Consider the following 21,077-nt stretch of genomic DNA (forward strand, 5'->3'; position numbering starts at 1 on the left):
TAAAACGTTAGTTCCCGATCACAAGTCACCTTTAGAAGCATCCGATAAGACACCTGAGTGGTCACTATGTAACTGTACAGTGCGTTGGTCTGGCAAGTTGCAGGAACTCTTTTCATACACAAGATACGCCAGCGACGGAGCCATGTTTATGTTAACACACTAAACATTGCTTTTTGAAGGACGACACTATTTTGTTCAAAAAAACATTTTTTGCGATAGCGGGAAACAACATTGCGACATCTGGCGCTGCCTGATAGATTTTTGTGCCATACAGGACATTGTTCAGCAGCTTTAGCGCATGCAACACGTGTTCGAACAATACAGTGCATTGTTTCTCAGCCACTACTCGAACGAATAATACATTTTTCTTTTTTACAGAGACAAATTCAGTGGGATTTCGCATTTACACTTTCTAAAGGTCTCCGTGGCCAGTGGGATATATAAAATGTGACCGGCTGCATGCTTTTAAAGCAGTGGCATCATCGCGATAGCAATCTCAATGAAAACGGGGCTCAGTTTGGCTTTGATTGCCTGTTTAGCCGGCGTGTGTAATGGGGGACCGTTTCGACTCCCTTCCGGATATAAACTCAAGTACCCTCCGACCACACTACCATTCGATTTCATTCCTGATGTAAGTGTACCGAGGCTTGTTGTGTCATGTGCAGCAATATTACTGTACTTTGAAAACAACGCAACTCGCACATTAGGTTTTTTTATATCATTTAGTTCGTAACCAAAACCACGTCTTATGTAGCTATTCTAAATGTCTTACAGAAGTTATAAGTTTCAGAAGCTGTAAATATAGCATTTGAAGTCGAGGCTGGCTTATGCTGAACATCGCTCTCGTTTTGAAGTTACACATTTTCCCTTTATGGGTACGCTAGAACTAAATGAAGTACACAACCACACATAAATAATTATCAGGTCGCACGCTCCGAAAACGTTTACTTTGCGCCGTCTTAAATTCAACGTTCAAAGTCACCTTTTCAAGCTAATAGAGATATTAGTCAGCCTTTAGTATGCTCATTTGTTTCAATAAGTTTATGTATATGGCCAATACTTTGTCTATCTTTACGAATCCTAAGAAATGCCAGACTAATGTTAGAATAAATGCCAGAAAGTCGGCAGGGCCCGACTTTCTGACTACATGACTGGTTCACAGGTTCGGCAACGGCAAGACACAGCTGCTGGTTCTAGATGCTTGCAACTTTGGGAGTACAGTTTTATAATGGGTTATGTGCTCACCAAGGTCCGACCTCCGGAAATTATACCCCTACTGAGAAAAAAGGGCAAATTGTGTTTTTCCGTATTCGTGATTATCTGTCTCACGCATTCAGATGCAAAGTTCTTTTAAACGAAGTTCTTTTAAACAAACAAACCTGCAATAGCTCAGATAAAACTCTAATTACAAGAAAAATTCGGCAACTCCCCCCTAGAAAAGAGTTACAAATAAATAGGCTAACTAACGCCCGGGAAACGTGTAGAGATCGTAATATGTAGCGATTATAGGTGAGATCCTGGTGTCGCACAGAACAAAATCAGCCAATTCTATTTTCTCAATGAGAGTGAACATTTTGCGCGTTTCAGAGCTCAGTTCGCATAAATTCAGATGCAAATAATGCATCGGATGAATATTTAGGAACCCAATTCGCGAAACACACACTCTTCTATGCTAGATTCTAAGATGCGGCTCATTGCGATATTGTATTCTCACTTTATACTCAAAGTTCTAACATAGCGTTTTAACGATTGGAACAGCCTTGTTTAATTCGAGCGCAAGCCTGCAGCGTTTGGGCATAGCTTGATTGTAAAGTTATGTAAGGCAAACCACACTTACCGAGCATGAGGCAAAAATGCTATCAAATCAGATATCGGCAAACGATCTGTCCCCAGATGTCACCGACGAAGTAAACAGAAAAAAGAAGTGAAGGATAATAAATTTAGACATGTGAACCAGTGTTTTCATGCCGTCTCCCCCGTCCCTGTGCTGTCAAATCGTTCCTTGTTATTTTACTCCCATATTTACCAATTCATTACTGAAATTATTAGCCGCTTATAAACCCTTTCCTATCACCCAACTCTGGCTAGGAGCCACTTAATTATTATGAAGAAGAAGTTGTGACGATCTTTTGGCTTCGGAAATTTATGGTAAAAGAATGAAGAGCTTGCTTGCTCAAGCAGTGTCTTGAGGCGTACGAAGGAAATGATCCTGCGCAAGAATTCGCAGAAAACTACTTATGCTGCAAGGAAGACACACCTGCTCATTACCTATACTTGTAGTGATCTTGAAGCCTTGTTGCAGGTTGGCTTTCCCGCCAAACCCCATCGTGCCATTTTTGCAAGTCTACTTTATTTAGGTTGTTTTAGCAATTCTGCATCACATTGGGTGTGTAATTCAATACAAGCCAAAGTTTACCTGTGGTGTTCTTATAGGTCATAATTTTACCTGCACATCTCCCATCTAAGTTTTCTTGTGGCTATTAACTTCATCAAGCTTATATGTAAAACTCACATTAGCTTTGACAGCGTAGCAGTTAAGTCCTACACCCAACTTTCGCTTTTTTCTTGAATTTTGTTTAGGTGCCTTTACCCATTCTGAAGAAGAGACTCCTGGGGTATCGAAGTGAATTTCCTGTTACATGTAGCCGGCCCCACTTTCTCAAAAGGAGTTTTTCAGTTCGGTCCTGACAAACACTGTTTGTGTGAATTGACGTTCCGGAGTGCATTAGGTGAATTTAAAATGCCACAAAATCTTCTTGACTGACTGAGACACCGAATCGTTTTTTTCTGAAATGCAGAAATAAATTTTAGGTACTTTTGAGAAATATACACTTTACGGGATCAGGAAGCTTGACATTTTATCTGACACGAAGTTTAACTGCTTGCTGTAGAGGCTTTCAAATTCAAAAGATGATTCCAAATATGGTGTAGGAGCTCAATATGGCTATAATAGAAACATATTACACCCTTGCGATACTTAAAAGCTCTAAAATTTGTTGGACAAGTTCTTGTTGTGTAAAAGTGCGAAAGCTGTTTCACAAAATTTCTCAATTACAGCCTTTAACATGGAGAATCAGAATTCTTGGAAAATTATCAATGTTTACAAATTTCCCAGTTACAATTCACACAGTTATTATATCGACACTCATTGTGGTTACAAATGCTGCGCATAAAATTGTCCGAATACGAATTTCATGTTTGAGGGGACCTAGTTTTATCATAAAACGTAGTATTTTACAGTGTTTATGGTATTGCTTAGCCTTTTCCTAGCAGTGAACAATCGCTTCACTCATTGAATTTTTACTTTCATTCCCCCGAGCGCCTTCCACAAAATTCTTTTCTCGGACGTCTAGGACGCGTCTTTAGGCAGCCGGAACAATTAACACACGCTGTACAATCATGCACGCTAGCGCAGAAATTAAATAACAAAATAAACGGCCACCCCTTACCTTCAACGGCGAAATTCCGGACTGACCTGGAAGTCGGATAGAATGTCCAGCGTCGAACCGCGCCAATACTTTGAGAACGTGCTCACCATCATCATCGTCAGCTTACTGAGGTCCACATCAGGACGAAGGCTTCTCCGAATTACCTCCACCTGCCCCTGTCCTGCGCTGCTCCAGTCCACAACTTACATCCAAATTTCTTTATATTATGCCTCCATCAAGTTTATTACCTTCCCTTTATTCTAGACCAATTTCTTGGTATCCACTCTGTTAACCGTATTGTCGACCGGCGGTCGGTTCGTCTCCCTACATGGCCGCCCCAAGCCCACTTTTTTTTATTTAAATCACGATATTTTCCACTACAGTTTGCTCTCTAAACAAGGCAGCTCGTTTCCTGCCCCTCAGTGTTATTTATAACATTATTCGTCCCGCGGTCCGTTAAGACGACATCAGTTGGCTTTCTAGTTGGATTCGTGGCCCGTTCGACAAGCTAAGTTTGCTTTGTAGTTGTTTCGTAAGGTGCAAAGTTTCAGCTCCCTATGTCATCGCCGGCAGTATGAACTGGTTGTAGAGTTTTTCTTTGTGTGACAGAGGTAGCTACATTGGCAATATTTGGGAGTGTTTCCCAAGTGCTCCTTAACCCATACCTATACTACGCCGGATTCGTCTCTCTTGTGCCTGGAGTCAGCACAAGCCATCTTCCCGAGGTAGTTATATTCTTTTACTTATTCTAGAATCTGGCTTCTTAACTGAAGACGGTGCTGTTGGCATGCTTATTCATCATTACTTGAAATGTATTCACATTTATATTTTGCCCCGTGGCCATTCTTCCTGATGGTAGCTCCTCAAGCACTCTAGGCATATATTTTAAGCCTCAATCACCAAGACTATGTCGTCTGCAAACCTCAAACTGCTCAGGTATTCCCTATTTATTCTTAATCCTAGGTTTCTTCTATTCTGTGAATTGGTGTGGCTATATGGCATCTCGCTGTCTTACTCAGTTTCGCGCAGGGAATTTATCGGTTTGATTGTGGAGGTTTTTCATTCTTGTGTATTCCTTCTATATGTCTTTTAGACGCCTTATGTAGGTTTCCTCTCTTGCGCGGTTTTTTGTGCTTCTACCATGGCTGCGGTAATACGAAATCAAGTGCTTTCTCGTAATATATATATTCTATGTTAAGGGGTTTATGTACTCTGTGGTTTTTATGTCACTTGATTGACGTCTATGGGGTGATTGATGGCCGAGTACCTTTTCCTATACCTAGCCTGCTCTCTATGTTGTTTAAAATTCAGTTCGTCACTTCTGTGGCCAGCTGCCACTTTGGTAAACAGTTTGCAAACACTCAGTGGGCTGATGGGTCAGTACTTAAGGTCACTGGGATATCGCTTCTTATAAATCAGAATATTACTGGTGTTTTTTCGGGTTATAGGTAGGTGTTAGGTGTTTTTTCAGGTTATAGGTTATGAGCCTTCGGGAGTTTGGAAAATATTAACTATAATATTGACAACATTTTCCAAGAGACCATTTTTTTTATCCTTCAAAGGATCTACGGCTATACCGCCTTCACCTGCAGTTTTTCCTGAGTTCATGCCTTTAAAGGCCTTTCCAACTTCTTTGGTTACTAGTGGGACATTGCAAACCGAACTTGTCGTTTCCCCTGGTCTGACTTCAATGGTATACAACCTGGTGTATAATTATTCGGCTACATTTATTATCTCGTCCACATTGTGCGTAACGTCACCCTGCTCGTCTCTGTGTGCGTAAATCCTGTCTTTGCCGATGTCAAACCTTCTCTTAGCTGATTTCAAGCTTCCCCCTAATTGCAGCGTTTTCTCAATCCCTGCCATGTTATATGCATGAATACCATTTTTGTCTATCCTGTTTGTAAGTTGCGAAAGCTCGGCTAATTCAATCCTCTCCCACGTAACTGTACCTCTGATGTTCTTGCATCTGGCAATTAGTTCCTTTGTTAGCTTAGCCTTCCACTTTTTTTCCTACACGTTTCTTCTCCCGCAGCTGCTGCTCATTCACTGAGTGCCAATGTTGGGTTGTCATTTACTTTTCTAAACTCATCTCGTCTTTCTCTTTCAGAAGAGCAAATTTATTTTGAAGAATTATTTTAAACTTCTGCGATCCGGATGTGACTGACTCCAAGCGGTGTTTTTTAGACTTACGAGTTTCCTTCATTTTCTTTTAGTTGACTTTGTATTTGTAGAGGTACTTACTGATAGCCTGTACATCTTGAACTGTACTTGGATTGTCACTTAAAAGGAAGTCAACGTTTTTTGTTTTACCATGGGTGCTTTTGCATGTTCATTTCTTATTTTTTCGTTTGTAGAAGGATGTCCTCATCAGCATCAGGGTATTTTTATGGATTTCGTACGTGTATCTTCTCGCCTGCTGTGATTTCCTCATCAGAAGTACCGCACTGAACTTTGTCCCATTCGCTTCTTACCGACCTGTGCGTTTGAGTTTCTGATCAACATTGAGAACTGCGTTGTTGTGTCCCATTCGCTTCTTACCGACCTGTGCGTTTGAGTTTCTGATCAACATACAGAACTACGTTGTTGCCTTTTCATTGACTACAGCTGCTGTCATCATAGCTGGTTGTTTGCGCATAGGCTTGTACTATCGTTAACCTGCCTTGCTTGCGTAGCTTCATCACAACAGCCGCGACTGTTGCATTATTATTCAAAAACTTCCCCTCCTTGCTTCCTGCAATTTCTTTGTGGATTTAAAATCCCACCTTGTGTTGTTTCTCCTCTTGGGGTCCACTGCTGCACAGAATATGCCCGCTAGTGAGCTCCATTAGGCCCCATCCTCACCTTCTAACTTCGGGTTCCCTGTAATAACCCACATAACATTCTGGGGCTCTTCTACTAGTACGGCTAAGCTTTCCTCATTAGACAAGGCGTGTGGTTTAAACGTTGAAGCATAAATTTCCATAGGCTGCCTGTCGGGACCCAGATATTCTTAGCACCCTCTGATGTATCGCTGTTCTGACCGCCCCCGTGGACGAGTGCTTCACAGCTGCTGGGGACCGGGGGCTGAGAGTTCCTGAGCTCACTGTAAGAACATTGTTAGTGGACAGTTGTGCACGTATTATTCTGTGTGTTCTCATTTCATAACACCTTTCAACTGTTTTCGCATCTTCACTTTCATATTGTTAGATTTAAAAAAATTTGCTCTGATGTATAGGATTGTTGGAGTGTTGATGTAGACAGTAGCGCCTTTGGATGTGGAGTCTGTTTTTTTAAATCAACTTCGAATCGGACTTCTTCTAAAAGTATTTCTTGCCTAGTGCCTATTTTATTAATTTTGAATTGTTTTAAACCCTCGATAGCTTTGTTGGTGCAGGTTCTGTACTCGAATTTTTTTGCTTTGTTTTTAGTGTGTAAATTAGAGAACAGAATTTAAATGGGAATAAATGGGGACTGGGGGCTGATATTTGAGTTGGCGAGTCGTGGGAGGTGACGGCCATGTACTACGTAAGGGTAGCAACATTCTTCTCTGGTGAGGGAGTGGTGTTTATGTGCCTAAGACCACTCCTAGCACGGTTGACCCCATCGAGTGTAGCTCTTTAGATCTCCACGATAATGGTACTTCTGGAGCAAGCAGCCCTCCATACCTCCTTAGGTTGGGAAGAGAGCTCCTGAAGAAAAAGAGCGAGAGAGCGAAATAAGATTTCCGCCAAGACGTTGGCGCACACGCCTGCACTGATATTAACTCAGCGTTTGTCGGCATTGTTTTATATACGCGCGGTTCGGAAGGATTAGCTGATATGCTGGCTTTTCAATCAGATTCACTTACGTCTGCCCGTTTTAAAGGTAAGCCACTGCCATGCTCAAGCGCATAGCTATAGCCAAATAAGGTAGTTTGAAGCTAATCTCAGCAAAAAAGACACTGAAGTTGTAATAAAGTTTTTCATCGCCTTTTTATTGCTTATCAAAGGTCAAAAACTAGTTATCGTGCACTGCTCAAAGGACGGTGCACTCCTTTCACCGTGCTCTCTAAAGTCCCAAAACCTTGGGACCACGACCTGGGGCAAAGACTCTTTTTCTGTAATTTCTACATCAAAACCATGCACACATTCAGGCTTTTTTTCCTAATTAGCCAGATCTAGAAAACGGAACTAAGTCAGATAAAACTGCAGTGAGAAGAAAAACTTAGCAACTTTATTATAATAAACAGATGGCACGAAACTAGGTGCGATATTGCGCTAGCGTGTACCCAGATAGTAGTTTGTGTGGAAAATGAGCCAGATCCTACTTTCACCGATCAAAACAAATCCAGGTTATGTGCTCAAAGGGAGTTTCCTTTTGGATTGGCTGTTCAAACTGTCTCGTTGGTACTTTCAGAAGATTTTGGTTTTTGCTTTTGGTAGCAGGCTTCTAATGAATTCCCACGGAAATTAGGAGGTCGGTGAAAGATCTGTGCCAAGATTTCAACTTCAAAGTGAACGGAAGAAGAAGTGATCGAAACAAAACTGACAGATGTGAAAGAAATGTTTAAGCTGATCGCCCCCTTCCAAATAAAGTAACTCTGGTTGTATTTATTTTTTCACTCACCTAACTACCCTTATATCACCTAACAAATTAGGCGCCGCTCTCGAACATCTGTAGGAAGCGCCCCCCCCCCCCCTCTTACGGCAGGACCCACTTTATTAGAAGAAAAAAAAACGTGTAAATAGCCTTCTTGACAAGCTTTTCAAAAATTCGTTGTAAGACAATGATTACCTTGATTTCTTTGTGAGTGCTTTGAGGCAAACCTAAGAAATTATACTAAGGGACAATTAGAAAATAGCTGCTATTGGTGCCAAGAGGACTCACCTGTTTTAGTATAGTTATTCTGTTCATGACGCCCTGTTACACATGCTTGACTCCTTTGCCGCCAATACTGAATCGCACCAGTGATGAAACTCAATATAATTAATGTTTTCTTGGGGATACCGCATCACTGTGAGTGTATCAATTCAGTACGAGCCAAATCCAAACCTACCATCTTAATGCTGCTCAAATTCACCCCATAATTTTTAATTACGTTTGGCCATAAACTTCCCGTACCTGACATGTAAAACATGTGAGATAACTTTGACGTGGTTGCATTTATGTCCGGTAACAAACTTCCGCTTTTTTGTCAAATTCGCTTTAGTTGGAGTTGACTTATTTGGACAATAAAGCCTCATAAAATTAGTGGCTTTTGCCCGGACGAACAACAGATGGGGTTGTACATTCCAGTGCGCCCAAGGATTGTCGAGTAATTCAAATTTCAGCGATGGCACTTTTGTCACCATTCACCGCCGTTCTATTCCTAGCCCTGTATGGGTGCGGCGTTTCTTGCGCAGCGCAGAACTATATTTTCCCCTTTCTAACTTACTGTCCGATTTTCCGGAAGGGGTAGATTAGTTTTGCCACCAAACTTTGACATGTGCCTTACGAATTACCTTTTTTCAGATTTAACCCGCTGGCGGGGCCGATTAGGATTGTGATGACTGCTTGGTGTGTATGGGGAGCTTCGTGAAGCGCCGTTATTATACTGCGTTTTCTTCCTTTTTGGTGCCTGTTCGATGCAGCGGAAGGGCGTTTAGCCTATTTCTACTATTTAAAGGCCCCACCCGGTGAATAACACGCTTATATTGAGATTTGGCAAAGGAGGCTGAACCAAATAAGTATACAGAGACTGTTCTCTTTACATTTTGGATTTTGGCAATAACGTTTTCCAAAAACGTGACCTGACAGCTGATTTAACTTGTCAAACTATCAGACCAGTCCCACGAAAACGTATTACGGCCCTTAAGGACCACCATGTCTGGGAGTTTAAGCAAGAGTTTTACTTGTTTTGACAACTGGTGTGCCTCAACGCGTCTGGCCCCATGCCCAGAAAAAGGAACCGTTTATATGTGTAAACCTAAGGGTTCTGGGAGGTTCCGATTTGGTACAACGGTGCTCTAGATCTTTATTAAACATGAACTTGATGAACGAGGATTGTGGAAGGATTAGAACCTACATTGCAGATTTCCTGTCTAAAATATCCAAATTCGCGCACCTCGGTCAAGAACGTCTGCTATGATGGGAGGCTTCTCGAAAAAGGGGGTAACAGGGAAAATAGTCTTCTTCGCTGCGGCGGGCGCTTTAGAGCAAAAACGACAAAGCGCCAAGGCCTAAGACGGTGAGCGCATGAGTCAGGCGAATCAGGCATACAGCATAGATCTCAGCTTTCGTGTAACGTAAGTAGAAAACAATAGCGATGATAAGGCACCGGTAAACAATAGGAGCACCCCGCCATGTGATCCTCCCAAAGAATATGTTTGCAGATGACCTTTCAAGGCTAAGCAGGACTAGAATCAACAAATGCAGCTGTTCTTGTCCTATAAGACGAGCGCATGCATCAGGCTAGGCAGGACCAAGGATGTGCAGCGAGAGAGGCTCAGCGTACTGCCAGTAGAAAAGGTAATATAGTTATGCCACCTAGGCGCCCAAGAGAGAAAGGGCGGTGATTTGGCCCTTTATCGGTGTTAAGGAATAGCAGCATCTGCGTCATCACCGTTAACTTTACCGGGTCGTTTGTTTACAACGCTACTTAAGATGCAGCAAAACGGCATCTTTGGACGAACATCTGCTTCTGATATGCTGTTACACGCGTAAGTTTTTATTCGCATTCGGAACGACGTAAGTCGCGTGCAGCCGCAATGCAGAGAAGACAAGCTAACCCTTCAACAGTTAACCGACTAAAAGGCATAAACGACAACATTACAGCGCCCATGAACTTTCGCAGTGTAAACAAATGCCACGTAATGCAAACTAACCAATTATCACCGTTACGCTCCGAACAATACGAGAAAAGAGCGCCAATACTCTGAACTCTTATGCTCTGACACAAGCCTAGCGCAAGCGGCAAGCCCGCTTAGATGACGAGAAACATTTCACACCCTCCTGCATCACCTTTTGTAGTGCAATACAAGAGTTTTGATAGACATCTAGTTCCACAGGCGTGGATGGCGACTTATTCTTGTTCTTTCACTGCATTAGCGTGGGTTCTAAAGGAGTGGCCCTGCAGGCATAGCGATGTATCGTGGGAATTTCGCGATTTCAAGGTGGCTTTTATTTGCGCGTACGTCGTCATAGGCAATCTGTAGCTTCGAGAACACCAATGTGCGCCCTGATTCCTAAATCTCCGTTTTCTTCATTTGATGGCCTTGCCTACGCCTAAGCAACTCTTCATAGGTAGCGACTCACCTTCTGACAGCGTGTATCATCACGCCCAATCAGTAAACACCTTTGAACTTCGTGTCTTTTATAATTAGGTAGGTCTTTTATTTTGTAACATTCCTTGTAAAGTCTCTTCCTTTGCATTCTTCTGTAACGTTGATTTTTCCCTTTTGTTCTATTTTCTTGTTACCTCTAGTCAATGCAATATTCGGAGTTGGTACTATACTTTGCCGATTGAGATACAGCCGACTCCGTTGAGACGAACTCGGTTAAGACGAACATTATGGTTAAGACAATTAGCATTTAAGCTCAAAGTCTCATCATATGTTTATATGAATTATCGGAACAATTGCTTTTTGGTGAGTGTCAAAGCCGGTTATTCTGATTTTGCGAATCATTCTCCTATTTTCGTAAAATTCAGTAGTTCGGAAAGGTCATCAGCCATGTGCTGAACTGGAACTTCGTCAACACCTTCCTGAACTATAGTTGCATTTTTGCAGTGTGATGCACGCTCGGCTTCAACGACCTGAAACCGTTTCTGCAACTTAACAAGGAAACCTTTTCTTGTAGAATTTTTTTAAGGCTGTCGTAGGAGCCTTAATACTCTGATGTAGCAGAGCTGGAAATACCCTTGAATTATAGTCTTCCTAGCATTGTATTTCAAGCCGGCTTCAAAAGATCTCTTTGCCAAGTCAGTTTTGTAAGTCTACGCAATGCTAAGGCGTTTCAATACATACTTGGGTTTTTACTTCCAGGCTTTACGACCTTCGTATATAATCAGATTCATTGGAATACCCGAAAAGCTGTACTCCTAACAGTGTAATTGTGCATAGCAGTTAAGCAGAGTTTAAAGAAGCATACTTGGGTTTTTACTTCCAGGCTTTACGACCTTCGTATATAATCAGATTCATTGAAATACCCGAAAAGCTGTACTCCTAACAGTGTAATTGTGCATAGCAGTTAAGCAGAGTTTAAAGAAGCTGGGTGCGTGAATCTCTATTATTTGGTTAAAAGTTTCAAAGGCATACCCTGTGTCTATCATATATTGTTATCAGGCTTTTATATTGCCATTAAAATATCTCCCCGCAAAAGGTTCGTCCAAAAATGTGTCCATAAAGTATAGGAGTTATACCACTAAGGTAGTAGCAGGTATAAATTGTTATATAGAGTAATTGAATACAAAGGAGTTGCGACTATCAACTTAATAGTTAACTGCCTATATATACCGTCCAAAAATGTTTTTCAACAATTTATTGCGTAAGTTATAGCAGCGAAATTTCATGTTAATTGTGGTTTTAAAATTGCTTCTAATGCACTTACCAGATACCCTTGTGAGTTTTTGCTCGATTAATGGCTGTATTGTTTTGGGTTCCAGTTCTATAACGAGACAAAAATAAAAATATACACAGTCGTGACTTGGAATGGAGACCAACGCAAGGTTTTGCAATGCTTGTACGACTATATAACAGAATTGACCCAAGACGCAGTATATTTCATCCGAAGCTACTGGACCCTCCCCAGAACACCGTAAGTGCCTCCCCACTTTTCTTTTCGCGGTAAAGTCAGCCAAAATATCGCTGTTAATTGGCATATTGATGGGAGGTTGTGGACATTACTACACCAGGGTGGCCAATCCTGCTCTCGTGAGGGAGTGCGTTACCTGCAATGGCCACCGGCGTCAGGCCGCACCCCAAGCCTAATTTTGCAATTCCATAAACATGCGGTTTTTTTTTATCTGGTGCGAATTGTCTGGCAGCGGTATTCTAACCACCCTCCTTCTGCATGCGAGGCGGATGCTTTACCTCTACGCCACCGCAGCACCTACGGGCAGAAACTTGAAAGCTCACAAAGAGGGTTCAGCATAAATTGAGGATGACTCAGCGCACAGTGGAATGGAAGATGATAGGTGTAACATTAAGGGACAAGAAGGGAGCAGAGTGGGTCAGGCAACAAACAGGTCTGAAGGCCATATTAGTAGAAATTATGAGCAAGAAATAAATGGACGTGGGCAGAAATGTATTGCAAAGGCAAGAAAATCATTGGTCATTAAGGGTAACAGAGTGGAACCCTAGAGAAGGCAAGCGTGGCAGGCGGGGGCAGAAGTTCGATGGGGAGATGCGATGAAGAAGTTTGCGGGGATAAATTGGTCGCAGTTAGCGCAAGACCGGGGTAAATATTGAATAATGAAGAGGCCTTTGCTCTGCATTGGGCGTAAATATGCTGGTGATGATTATGATAATAATGAAATATCGCTGCGCCTGGTGTAAAGTACCGATATTACACGAACAGGTAAAGCTGAAACAAAACGAAAAAGAGCATGTGCTGAAATGCCAAAATACTCATTCTCTACACTGCTCTTCTGAATGTAAAAATTTTTGGTTCAGTATAAATACCCAGTGCAATTTAAATACAAGCAAGTATAGTTGATAGCATGGCCAGGTACCCATGCCTTGACCACCTGGTACGGCATGACCAAGTTTTGTAGCAGGGTATTTATACCACAATGTTATTCACAGCATGCTTACAAGAAGTATTCAGAACGTTTGCTTGGGAACAAGTTGGAGTAAGGGTTAATGAAGAATACCTCAGTAACTTCAGATTTGCTGATGACGTTGCCTTGCTAAGTAAATCGGGGGACGAATAGCAAAGCATGCTTTCCGCACTGGGCGAACAGAGTAGAACCGTGGGCCTGAAAATTAATATGCAGAAAACTAAAGTAATAATCAATAACCTCGGGACAGCACAGCAGTTTGAGATAGGTGGCGAGGCAGTGGTAGTGGTAAGCGAATATATATACTTAGGCCAAGTTGTGACCGCAGATCCCAACCATGAGGCAGAGATAATTAGAAGGATCAGAATGGGGTGGGGTGCATATGACAGATATTCTCTGATACTGAATAGCAGCCTACCATTGTCACTGAAGAAGAAAGTGTATGACAGCTGCATCTTACCGGTACTCACCTACGGGGCAGAAACTTGGAGGCTCAGTAAGAGGGTTCAACTTAAATTGAGAATGACTCATCGGGCAATGGAGCGGAAAATGATAGGTGTAACATTAAGGGACAAGAAGAGAGCAGAGTGGGTCAGGGAGCAAACTGGTGTTAAAGATATATTAATAGAAATTAAGAAGAAGAAATGGACGTGGGCAGGGCATGTAATGCGAAGGCAAGATAACCGCTGGTCATTAAGGGTAACAGAGTGGATCCCTAGAGAAGGCAAGCGTTGCAGGGAGCGGCAAAAAGTTAGATGGGCAGATGAGATCAAGAAGTTTGCGGGGATAAATTGGTCACAGTTGGCACAGGACCGAGGTAATTGGAGAATAATGGGAGAGGCCTTTGCCCTGCAGTGGGCGTAGATAGGCTGGTGGTGAGGATTATGATGATGATGATGATGATTTATACCACAGGGGTTGATAAGTGACTATGACATTGTGCTGCGGAGATCAAAGGTGCGGGTTTAATCGAGAATGCTCGGCTCATGAATCTGAAAAATGCCGAAAAGAAAAACTTCCGTGCTGTGTGTCACAATTTTAACGCATCACAAAAATCGCAATGTGCATCAAAACAATTCATATCGGTCTGTTCCAGCACGCTTCATACCTCAGTGTAAATGAGGCGCGTTAGCGCTCGATAGTTTTCTGTAAGGATTTTAGAATATATTATAAAGGGAGCAGCTTTGGTGAAAATTTAGTGTAATTAGTGGCAGAATAATTTGTTTATAGAAATCTTTACTGCATTTGTTTTGTGTGAAAACCAGTTTTGTATGATGTTTCAAACATAAAAAAACCTAGTTAATGTCACTTGAATTTTGTATAAAATTTGATTACGTGGTGGTCATAATCCAAAGTGCATTCGCACATACGTTGCGCTCGCATACATTGTTTGTCCGTTTGTTTCACGTTGACATGGGGAAAACTACGGCATCGTCCGTTGCAACGAATATCATTCTCCTCTTTATGATTAATGGAGGTGCTTTTTTTAAGCAAGGTGGCTATGATGGCTTACTTTTCATTATTTGGTGGTGCTTGCAGAGTGCTTCCCAGCCCATGCCTATTATGGGCCGGACTGCTCTCGCGTGATCACGGTCAGCACTAATGTCGGTTCGAGGTAGTTGTATTCTTTTTCTTCTTCTAGTGCTTCGTTTCCTAAGCTGCATGGGGCGTTTTCGGCATACCTATTCCTCGCTACTTTCGATTTAATGTTATAATTTTTATCCTGAGGGAAGCTTTCTGATTGTAGTTCCTCAAGCCTTGTTCGCATGTGTTCTCGACGCCACTGAGCAAAAGCGTGTTGTTCGCAAATAAAACATGTGTCACGTATTCCCCATTTATCCTTAATCCCACGTGTTCCCAATCCGCCTTTCCAAATGGCCCTCCCCAGACATGCTATGAATAATTTTGGAGAGATGATTTCTCCCTCAGTTAATCTCTTGTAAATCAAAGATTTATTGCTTTGATTGTGGAGGGTTATTTTTCACGTCCGTTCCTTATATGTTTTCCTGAAGCCTTACCTAGGTCTCTTGTAGTGTTTCTAGTGGTGAGTACAGAATCAACCACTTCCTCTAAATGCGTCTATAAATGAAATGTAAAGGGGTTTAATGCATCCGTAGAACTTTCCATCACTTCATTGACCACATGGCTGTACCCGTCCATGGTCGAGCACCCGTTTTTAAATCGAGCCCACCCCCTGGGTCATTCCGAATGAAGGCTAGCGCCTATTTGGCTAGCTATTACTTTGGTAAAAAGCTGGCAAACAACTGAAGGTAGTCTGATGAGTCTGTAATTTTTGAATTGCTTGGGATGTCCCTTCTTCTGAATGAAAGTATTGCTGGAGCTTTTTCAGGATATGCGCAATACTTAAGTCTTCAAGAAGTTTTAAAATAGTACAGCAAGCTTTTCCAGTACTATACCTAATCCCTCCTTCCAATGATCCACGATTACGCCGTGATAACGTGCAGCTTTTTGCGTTTTCATGCCTTTGAGGTCCTTTCCTTTTCCTTCTTTAGTTACGAGTGGGACATCGCAAGTTGAGTTTGTAGTATGAGTTGTGTCCCCTAGTTTAACGTCGCTGGCATACCCCCTGATATAGACCTATTCTATTACGTTTATTACATCGTCCATGTGGTGCGTAATGGTGCCGTTCTCATCTCTGAGGCCGTATATTCTGTTTTTGCCGATCACTACCTTTATCTTAGTTGATTTGAAGGTTCCCCCTATTTGCAGAGTTTCATCGATTACTGCCATGTTATATGCATGAATGTCGTTTGTGTTTTATGTCTTAATCAGTTACGACAGCTCGGCTAATCCAATCCCATCCGCCATACATGACACTTTTATGCTCATACATCTGGTAATTACCTGCTTTATTTTTTTCTTTGTTTTAAACTTTGTTCCCTACATGTAGCCTCTCTTACAGCAGCTGCTGATTCACTACGTGCCGATGTCATTGTTACTGCGTACACTGACCTCGTTCTGCTCACCCAGAAGCAAGAGTTTATTTTGAAAATGATTTCGAATTCCTGTAACCTGGCTCTGACTGACTGCATGCGGGGCTTCTTAGGTTTCACAAGTTTCCATGCCTCTCTTCTGAGATTCAGTCTTGGTTTGAATCTTACCCACCTATGATAGCGCCTTTGAATCTTACTTAGCACCTTTGCGTCTTGCACAATACGATGGTTGTCACTTAAAATATTGCCAATTTAAATTGGTTCTACCTCAAAAACTTTCAGATATACTTTTCCATGTGGTCATTACCATCAGCTTTGTTCTCTCCGGAAATACCACCAACATATTGCAGAGACCATGTATTGGGTTTGTTTGTTTCTGTTTTGCTTTTACCGCCCGGCTGCGCCGGTCTTTATTTTCTGTGTGCGAAGAGAAGCGCGTGTTCCATTCTTTCTTTCTATGCCGCATGTGTTATCTCTTCTGATAGAGAGAGCGTTCCGAACTAACGTCAAAAGCCTGGAATGATCTTTGGTATGAATTTAAATCGACGGTTCGAGAAACAGTCGCGCCTAAAGATAAAAAGCCTGCAGAGCAGACGCCGCCGCATTCCATTCCACTCTGACGCTCGCCGACGCACGTCACTTTTTTTTACTGCTGTCTCGCCGCCTGTGTATTCTTTGAGTTGTTAGGGGAGCACAAGTTCGCTACAATAAATTCGTTTTCTTTGAAGACAACCGCATCGTCTTTTTCTTCGTGACAATATCACCTCGACTGTTGCAATTGTCCATTCCCAACTTTCCCACTGGTGTGTGTGTGTGATTCTTACCTACCCTTGTGTTTAATTAATCCATAAAAATTGTGAACTTTGTTGTTGCCTTCTTCATTGCTCGTTCGACGTTCTCATAGAAGCTATCTAAGGCTTCATCATAGCTGGTTGTTGTCGCATAAGCCTGTATTACCTTCAACCTGTATCACTAGTTTAGCTAGATCACAAGAGCAGCGACTATCTCGCTAACGCTAAAAAGTCCTCCAGGTTTCGTGGTATTTCTCTGTGGAATAAAAAATAGCAGTGGCTTAGCTCGGCTATGCCAGCAAATACGTAGCGTGAGGTAAGGTTCAGGTAGTTATTCTTAGCTTTCTTGGTTGTCTAGGATAAGCTTGATTACCATGCTTACTGCTGCTTCAAATACACACACACGGTGTACGCATTAATTGATGCATGTATATTTATCAAGCGGTTCCAGCACAGCGTCACCAATCGCCCCAGAACTAAGCTGGTTCCACAGGCGCACGGCGGTGTTGCTGCGACGCACGATTCATCGGTTCCACATCCAGCCACCCCTCTAATGATCGTGAGGGGAACGGGCCGCCACCTGCGGAACGCAGATCGGCGAAGACGCTGGGTGCGTGCAGCATGGTTCCCCATGCGAACGCCGGTGTTGCTGCGACGCACGAGCCATCGGTTCCCACCCTGCCACCCCTAGCATGATCATCAAGTGGACCGTGTCGCCCCGTGCGGCGCTTGCGTAGCCCGGCTCTCCAGGAGCCACGCGAAACTGCTCAACCTCGGCCAGTGTAGCCCACGCTAGAAAATTCTGAAAGTGTTCTTTTTTCTCCTGAGGTCTACTGTAGCATAAAATATACCCTCTAGTTAGCTCTATGAAGCCTCCTTCTGTGCTTCTTGCTTCGATTAGCCCTATATTATCCTACTTAAAACGGGAGCTCTTCTAGCAGTACACCTGAGCTGCCCTTTCGTGGCGAGGTTGCATGCGTTGAACGCTGCCAGGAGAAATTTTCTAATTCATCCTGTCCGCAATAACAAATTCTTAGTACACTCTTTTGTACCGCTGTTCGGATCGCCGCAGTAGAGAAGTGATGTGCAGGTGCTGGGGACTGAAGGCTGTGAGTGAATTTTCTAATTGAATTTTCTGAGGTTAATTCTTCTGACTGAATTTTCCGATAGTGAATTTTCTGAGATCGAATTTTCTAATTCATCCTGTCCGCACCTTGAAATTCTTAGTACCCTCTATGGTATCGCTGTTCGCATTGGCGCAGTGGACAAGTGATGTGCAGGTGCTGGGGACTGAAGACTGAGAGTAGGGATGGTTTGTAACAGGAGGTGGAGACAACCACTACCCCAGGGGGGCCAAATCCCTCTCTGGTGGGGAAGTGCTGCTTTTATCGATAACAGCCTTCCTGTCATATATTGAACCTTTTTCGTTTCGCCAGTTAGGTATCGGAGATGATGGTTACTTCTGGAGTAGGCCCCACTCCATACCTGCATGGGTTACGGCAAGAGCCAGACAAAAAGAAAGAGAGAAAAAGAAGTTTCCAATGAACAACGTTGCTACCCACAACTGCAGGGATATTGAATCAGTGTTTCTCGGTTTTGCTTTTTATACGCGCGGTTCGGCAAGAGTAAGGTCACACGCTGGAATTCTGATGAGATTCAGTGGCGTATGGCTGTTAGAAAGTGAGCCACTGCCATGCTGAACTGTATACCTACAAAAATTGCTTAGTTTGAAGTCCAGCTGCTGAAAAGGGCGGCGAAAAGTGTATTACAGTTCTTCCATGCCTTTTTAATGATGTTAGAAGCCGAAAAACTGTTTATCGTGCGCTCTGATAACAACGGTGACATTTTCGCAAGGGTGCGCAATATTTTCGCATATCGGGACAATGGCGGGTGCCCAAAAACTCCGTTTCCGTGTTTCATTCATAAAATTCAATTACATTTTTAGGTAGCCGGTGCTTGGTAATTCATCGCAAGTGGTTGCATTTTTGTGCGCCCAGGCGTACCCGAGTTATTCAAGTTTTAGTGATGCTTCTTGTGTCACCGAGGCTCGGTATACTATTTTTATGCCGATATGGAGATTGCGTTTCTTACGTAGCGCTGAACTTGTTTAGAGGTTTTCTCCTTCGAAACTTAGTGTCCGATGGTGCTGAAGGTATTCTTCAGTTTTTCCAGCAATCTTTGACCCTGCCTGGCGAACAAGTTCCTTTTTCTAAATTTATTACCGCTGGCTACGCCGGCTAGACCTGCGGTTACTTCGCGTTGCTTGTAAAGCGTTTGGACGAACGTGTTATTGTACGGCTTTCCCATGTTTTTAGGTTCCTGTGCGATGTATGTGTTATTGTACGGCTTTCCCATGTTTTTAGGTTCCTGTGCGATGTATTGTAATATTTTTTTTGCAAATTTAAACTGTTTAAAGGCCCCACTGTGTGAATTACGTTCTTATTCTGTGATTTGGCCAAGGCGACTTCGTCGAATATGCCTCTGGTAACCGTTTTCTTTACGTTTCGGCTTCTGACTAACGTTACAAAAAATCTCCTAGCGAGCTCATTACCATGTCAAACTATCGGAACAGCAACACGATAACGCAAGTATAGTCTTTAAGGGGTCACCTTGTCCTGGACGTTAGGTTTGCTGTTCCGATAGTTTGACATGGTAATGAGCTCGCTACGAGAATTTTCGTAACGTTACAGTCAGAAGCCAAAACGTAAAGAAAACGGTTACCAGAGGAAGTTAGGCGGGAGTTAGGGCAGCCTCCTCAGCTTCGAAAAACTAAAACGTTGACATCTCTAAACGTATTGATGCAAGGAAGATCGAACTTGGTACTAAGTTGCTCTAGAACTTTATGAAGGAGTAATGCAAAAAGATAAGAACTATCATAGCAGATTTCTTGAAGAAAAAGGGAAATTCGCGCGGCTCAGTTCAAACAAATCTGCCATGATGAGAAGCTTTTTCGAATCTACCGGGTGTTTGGTATATCCTCTCTGCTGAATTCATGGAAGCGTTGTCGTCGTGTTGTGGAAGTGTATTGCGTTCTGTAAAATTGTAATCACACATAGGGCGGATTCACACCTGCTACACAAGGGGATTGCTGATCACGTGAGAAGGGACAAGTGCGTTGCTTGTGTGGGCTCTCCAAAAACAAACCAAGGTGATTTCTGTGTATACGTTGCATGAATTCGTGTATTTTCCCAAGTGGGGCTTGACCACGTGTAGCTTGTTGTCTGTCTGTTTACTTTACGCTGTCCAATCTTTTACGAAGGTGTTCTGTGAGGTGTGGCAACAGGTTCCTGTAGAGAACTGTTGCCATGTCCGCTGTACTTATAGTGTCATTTGATTATGGACGCGTTGCCTGCGATGCCAAAGCAGCCAGGAACCTAGCTTATGATCATTTCAAATTTTGATGCATATGGAGACATAATTGCATAAACAAAAGGGTTGACTACATTGGTTTTGAAAGATTGTTGCGACTACCGCGTCAGCGCAGCAATCAAAAAGACCCTATGGATAATGTAGTTGGGAATTTCATTTTGGAGAACAAGATTGACGACAAGAACTACACCATAGCATTCTCACTGCCGAAAAGATGCACGTATTTTGATTTATAGTCGCGCAGAGAAAAAACTGTGGGTCCGGCCTCCGCGCAGAATAGGTACACTAATTCGCCCACTGCTTTGCAGCGACGAGCAGTCATGCGGAGACCACTCTCCATGAGAATGAATCCGGCCCAAGAAGAACCCTGGAGACCGGTCTGTCCAACCAGATGCCATGTACTGATCATCTGGGATGAGTATGGCGGGAGCAGAAGACCCTACGTAAAAAGAAAATACGCACACCTGAATGGAATTGGGAGGAAACCTCACTGTCAACATCGTTGGTTTGGGTGCAGGGGTAAATTCACTAGAGGTGCGGGCTGCCCGAAGTGCCAGCACTGCCCACTGGAGTCCCAGCTGCCGAATCGCAGAGACAGGGCGTACCCATCGTATCCTACTCGGGACACGCAAGATTGAACGCTCTCTCTGTACAGCTGCGCTAAGGGTGAGCTGCTGTTGAGGAATAGCCTTCAACGGAGGTGCTAGTGCGCGCACCGTAGTACCCGGAAACCTGACTCATCCAAGGGGGTGTAGTGTACAAACAATTAACGACCGAGTTCGGAGTTCAGGTTCGAGTAAAACCGCTCGAAGAACTT

The 21,077-nt window shown here is 43.0% G+C and overlaps 1 long non-coding RNA gene across 1 annotated transcript in view; it reads left to right on the top strand.

The window, feature by feature from the left end:
• The first annotated feature begins 435 nt into the window (after nucleotides 1-435).
• LOC144157735 (uncharacterized) overlaps nucleotides 436-21,077 on the top strand; it is a 49,049-nt gene continuing 28,407 nt past the window's right edge. Inside the window, exons 1-2 of the long non-coding RNA XR_013319842.1 lie at nucleotides 436-631; nucleotides 12,031-12,182. This is a non-coding gene — a long non-coding RNA (uncharacterized LOC144157735). The remainder of the gene's footprint in view (nucleotides 632-12,030; nucleotides 12,183-21,077) is intronic.

Source organism: Haemaphysalis longicornis, unplaced genomic scaffold (genome assembly GCF_048455015.1).
Source record: "Haemaphysalis longicornis isolate Haplotype H1 unplaced genomic scaffold, Haemaphysalis longicornis Haplotype H1 scaffold_10, whole genome shotgun sequence".
NCBI classification, from domain to species: domain Eukaryota; kingdom Metazoa; phylum Arthropoda; class Arachnida; order Ixodida; family Ixodidae; genus Haemaphysalis; species Haemaphysalis longicornis.